Genomic DNA, 6,046 nt, shown 5'->3' on the forward strand with positions numbered 1-6,046 from the left:
GATACGTCAAGTCACAGCACACGCTTGGGTGCAGAATGCATAGGACTTCAGCTGAAGTCTCCTTCCACTCTCGCACTTCCATCGCTCTTTCACACCATAACACCCGTTTCCTCAAAGTTTTGTATCCACACACTTTGGTAGCTTGCGTGGTCGACTCGACCCTTGTTCCCATGCTCTCCATCATTCGACCACTGTCACATCCGAGTGTCCCACATATCTCAATGGAGACTACTATGAGACCGCCTTTAAAACCCTACCAGCTGCTGATAACTCTGTCCCAAACGAATAGGCATTATCTCCATTTCCTTCACAGTGGTTACTCAACATATGATGGTGCTCATATCCCTTATACACGACCCAGTCACATAAATGTAACCACAGCCTACTTTCGACGCCAACGTCCGATAATCAGTCACAGACGGCATGTGGCACAAGTAGCGGGGGACGTGCAAAACAGTGCAGTCGTTGTCGTCACGAGGGAACAGAGCGATAGCGGTGGCTTTCGGGGCAAGAGTGGAAGCGTTGTGGAAGCATTTCTGAAACGACTATTTCGTAAACTGCCAACGGCCATGTCGCAGTGCTAACACCGGTTCCCATCAGATCACCGAAGTTAAGCGCTGTCGTGCTGGGCTAGCACTTGGATGGGTGACCATCCGGTCTGCCGGGCGCTGTTCGCAAGCGGGGTGCACTCAGCCCTTGAGAGGCAAACTGAGGAGCTACTTGATTGACAAGTAGCGACTCCGATCTCACAAACTGGCATACGGCCGGGAGAGCGGTGTGCTGACCACATGCCCCTCCATATCCGTATCCAGTGACGCCTATGGGCTGAAGATGACACGGCGGCCGGTCGGTACCGTTGGGCCTTCCAAAGCCTGTTCGGGAAGAGTTTGGTTTTTAGTTTTTGAATTCGTAAACTGTTCGCGTGCTGTCTTGGTGAAGGTTCCAGATTCAACACGCTGTTGGAAGAGAACCACTGGTCATAATGACGTCAAATTTGAACAGCATATTATTGCCGCTGATGGGACGTCATGCAACAAAACACCAACAGTAAAAAAATCACCAGGAGATGGTCCTGTAAGCACACCATAAGACACGCGTGGCTCACGGCTGTTCCTCAGTTCGCGTCCGAGACGCCCAACTTGGCTGTCTCCACGAGGAATCGTACGCTGCTGGTGAAACTGTTCCACAAGAGCGGTGACTGTGCGCCAGCAGCCCTGCAGAAAATTCCAACACTCAAGGTATGAAAATAGGCACTGGTTCGATGTCTGCTAAGGGTCTGCAGAAAATGAATCCAAAATTCGGTTAGAGAGGTTCTTTTGAACTGCAATGTGGCAGAGGAAGGAAAGCAGTTGATCCGACGATTGTCGAATATGTGACCACAGCATTGCAGGGAGGATCTCCATAGATGCTGTGCAAACATGTCGTGCACTGGCAAATGCCCGAACGCTGGAAATGCCTGCGAATACAGTGCGTGAAATCCTACGCAACATCCTGCATCCCTATCCGTATAAGGTCACCCACGGTGCATGAAATCCTATGCAACATCCTGCATCCCTATCCGTATAAGGTCACCCACGGTGCATGAAATCGTACACAACATCCTGCATCCCTATCCGTATAAGGTCACCCACGGTGCATGAAATCCTACGCAACATCCTGCGTCCCTATCCGTATAAGGTCACCCACGGCGCATGAAACCGTATGCAACATCCTGCATCCCTATCCATATAAGGTCACCCACGGTGCATGAAATCCTACGCAACATCCTGCATCCCTATCCGTATAAGGTCACCCACGGTGCATGAAACCCTACGCAACATCCTGCATCCCTATCCGTATAAGGTCACCCACGGTGCATGAAACCCTATGCAACATCCTGCATCCCTATCCGTATAAGGTCACCCACGGTGCATGAAACCCGACGCAACATCCTGCATCCCTATCCGTATAAGGTCACCCACGGTGCATGAAATCCTATGCAACATCCTGCATCCCTATCCGTATAAGGTCACCCACGGTGCATGAAATCGTACGCAACATCCTGCATCCCTATCCATACAAGATCCCCCACGTTTAGGAGTTGCTTCCTGCTGACCTGTCAGAAATTTCTTGCTCACATGGACGTTGACAGTGAATGGCGATATTATGTAGACACACGAAGCCCGTTTGTGTCTCAACGACACGTAAATACGCAGAACTGCAGAAGATGAGCAACGGAAAATCCGCACGCGCATCAACCGGTACCATTTCATTCTGCAAAGGTGACTGTGTGGTGCGAGCTGACGGCATCAATCATCGTAAGGCCACGTTGTTTTTTCGATCAGATGAATCCGTCGGGGTCGTGTTGCCTGTAAACGCTGGTGAGAGAGTCTTCTACGCGCTATCGTCCGTCCAATCCTTCAGCAACGTGGATGAGTGGCTAGAATCATTTACATGCAAGATGGCGCTCCTCCGCGCACTGCAAGGGAGTGAGGCGGCTGCTGCAGAGGAATTTCTCGAATTGGCAGAATTGTCGGCCGTAATTTCCGTATAGCTTGGCCGTCCATATCACCTGATCTCAACCCTTGTGACTTCTGGCTGTGAGGTTATCTGACAGATGATGTGTTCAGTGATCCAGTAGCTGAACCGTAGGCACTCTGTGTGTGCAACGCGTTCTGCACGTGACCCCCGAGACACTCCGACCTGCTGTACAAAGTGCCGTCTCTCGATTTTAACTTCTGGCAGAAAACGGTGGACACCGTACTAAAGCTCTCTTGCACCAGTCTCACGGCAGAAGTTACACACCGACGTCATTTTGTTTCATCTGTGGTGTGTGGTCTCAGGAAAATTAGAAACCGATGTCATTTTGTTTTTATGCGGTTTTTGGCCTCGGAACAATTAAAAACCGATTTTTCACATACAATGTGGTACGATGTTGCCGTAGTGGATGGGCTTACCTAACTAACAGTTCCACAACTCTTGACTCCCGATCTCGTGCAGCCGTGCACAGTGAACAATACGGTTTGTACAACGAGCAACTCATACCGTAGCCGTCGTACTGCGATTGCTCCATTTTTGTTAAGGCGATTACAGTGCCATCTATTGATAAAATTTACAGTAATTATTTTTGTTCCACGACATTTCTGTCTGGGCAATAATATGCTGTTAAAATTTGACGTCATTCTGGTCTCTGCCGGCCACGGTGGCCGAGCGATTCTTCGCGCTCAGTCCGGAACCGCGCGACTGCTGCGGTCGCAGGTTCGAATCTTGCCTCGGGCGTGGATGTGTGTGATGTCCTTAGGTTAGTTAGGTTTAAGTAGTTCTAAGTTCTAGGGGACTGATGACCACAGATGTTAAGTCCCATAGTGCTCAGAGCCATTTGAACCAGCCATTCTGGTCTCTTCCTACGTCGTTTTGAAATTGCGAATTTCATTTTGGACATCCTCTATACCTTCTACGGCAGATGGTGCTGTCCAAAACCGGTGCCGAGGTAACTGTGGTGCACCACAGGCCATACATGAAACGGGTGAATGATGGCTGCTGAAATGTGTACTGCAACCGTTAAGCAGCTGACCGCCCGGATGATCCAAGCGGTTACCAACAGTGTCTCCTGAACGACCGTCCGATGAATGATGCTACAATGTGTGATCAAAAGTATCCGGACACCCCCAAAAACATACTGCCAGGTGCTCCCTATCAGCGACCTTAGTAGACATCGTGAGAGAGCAGAATGGGGCGCTCCGCGGAACTCACGGACTTCGAACGTGGTCAGGCGATTGGGTGTCACACGTGTCTAACGTCTGTACGCGAGATTTCCACACTCCTAAACATCTTTAAGCCCACTTTTTGCGATGTGAGAGTGAAGTGGAAACGTGAAGGTACACGTACAGCACAAAGACCTCGCCCGTTGACTGACAGAGACCACCGACAGTTGAAGAGCGTAGTAATGTGTAATAGGCAGACATCTATGCAGACCATCACACAGAAATACCAAACTGCATCAGAATCTACTGCAAGTACTATGGCAGTTAGGCGGGAGGTGAGAAAATTTGGATTTCATGGTCTTGCGGCCGCTCATAAGCCACACATCACGCCGGTAAATGCCAAATGACGCCTCGCTTGGTGTAAGGAGCGTAAACATTGGACGACTGAACAGTGGAAAGACGTTGTGTGGCGATCCAATGGCAGGGTGTGGGTTTGGCAAATGCCCGGTGAACGCATCTGCCAGCGTGTGTAGTCCCATCAGTAAAATTCGGAGATGGTGGTGTTATGGTGTGGTCGTGTTTTTCATGGATGGGGCTTGCACCTTTTCTTGTTTTGCGTGGCACTATCACAGCACAGGCCTACCTTGATGTTATAAGCACCTTATGGCTTCCCACTGTTGAAGAGCAATTCGGGGATGGCGATTACATCTTTCAACACGATCGAGCACCAGTTCATAATGCACGGCCTGTGGCGGAGTGGTTACACGACAATAGCATCCCTGTAATGGACTGGCTTGCACAGAGTCGTGATCCGAATCCTATAGAACACCTTTAAGATGTTTTGGAACGCCGACTTCTGTGCCAGGCCACACCGACCGATATCGATACCTCTTGTGGCTGCAGCACTCCGTCAAGAATGGGCTGCCATTCCCCAAGAAACCTTTCAGCACTTGATTGAATGTATGCCTGCGAGAGTGGAAGCTGTCATCCAGGCTAAGGGTGGACCAATATCATACTGAATTCCAGCATTACCGATGGAGGACGCCCCGAACTTGTAAGTCATTTTCAGCCAGGTGTCCGAAAAATTTTGATCACTTAGTGTACCTGAATAAAACAGGAGAGTGTCCCTCTAAGGCCCTCGTGTTCAGCAGAATCTTTTATGTCACCTTCCCATCATTATTGAGAATTTTAAAAATGATCGTGAACAGAAACAACCCATAAAGTAGTCCGAGGCAGTTGCAGGCAGCGAACTTGATTTTCAGATGTGTATATATGGGCGTGCGCAGCAGGTGGCTCGTTGATGCACCCATGCTGACTGCAGTTCATCGGCGCCGAAGGCTGGAATTTTGCACACCAGTGCCGCAATTGGACGTGCAAAGAGTGGCAACAGGTGGCCTTACAAGATGAATAACGCTTTATACTTCATAGCAAAGGTGGCAGTTGGCGTGTTCGGCGTAAACCGTCTGAAAGCAGACACCCTGCAACTGTCGTTGGAAGGGTCCAGCACTGAGGGCTTTCTGTGGGCGATCTCGGCTTTCTGGAAGGTATAGTGCTTCAATACAAGTATGCCTCTCTCCTTGGAACCATATCCACTCCTAGACGCAGTTTGTTTTTCGTCAGCACCATAGCATCTAGCAGCAGGGCAGTGCAGCGTGTCACACAGTTGGCAGCGTACGTGCGTGGTTTTAAGAGCACCAGGATAAATTTACCATGGCCGCGAAACTCCCTGACTTAAATCCAGTGGAGGATCTGTGAGACCACCTTGATCGGGCTGTTCACGCTGTGGAGCATCAGCTGAGGAACTTGGCGCAGCTGGTCACGGTGCTGTGGTCATCGTGGCTCCAAATCCTTGAGATGACTGCGTCTTTGTGTTGTCCTCATCATTTCTTCCTCATTCATGAAAGTGGCGAGATCGGGCTGAGCAAATGTTGGGGATTTGTACGGGCGCTGATAACCGCGCAGTTGAGCGCCTCCCAAACCAATCATCATCTTCATCATCATCATGCAAATCCTTCTCGGTATCATGTGATTCTTGAGTTTCTCCCGGCGTATTTGATAATCAAAATATCCACGGGTGTACTGCCGGTCTACAGTGTCCAACGGGCACAATATTTCGGCGATCATACATGTCACCATCATCAGGTGAACTGACGGACTGAGCTCCTGTGAACGTGCCGGCACGGAGATCCGTACACTATGGCTGCTGAGGGGGAACTGGGTTCAGTCGCGGCGGCGGACGATTTAAATACCCTCCGCCCGCGGCGCGCTCACTCCGCCGTCCGCGCCCCACGCCACGGTCACGCGGTGGAACAGATTGCGACGGCGTCTGAGATGACGTCGGTGTGATGGCTCTGTCCGCCGTG

The 6,046-nt window shown here is 50.4% G+C and overlaps 1 pseudogene; it reads left to right on the top strand.

Annotated features, from left to right (window-relative positions):
- Positions 1-559: 559 nt before the first annotated feature.
- Positions 560-677, top strand: LOC124717676 (annotated as a pseudogene).
- The last annotated feature ends 5,369 nt before the right edge of the window (positions 678-6,046 follow it).

Source organism: Schistocerca piceifrons, chromosome 9 (genome assembly GCF_021461385.2).
Source record: "Schistocerca piceifrons isolate TAMUIC-IGC-003096 chromosome 9, iqSchPice1.1, whole genome shotgun sequence".
Lineage (NCBI taxonomy): Eukaryota > Metazoa > Arthropoda > Insecta > Orthoptera > Acrididae > Schistocerca > Schistocerca piceifrons.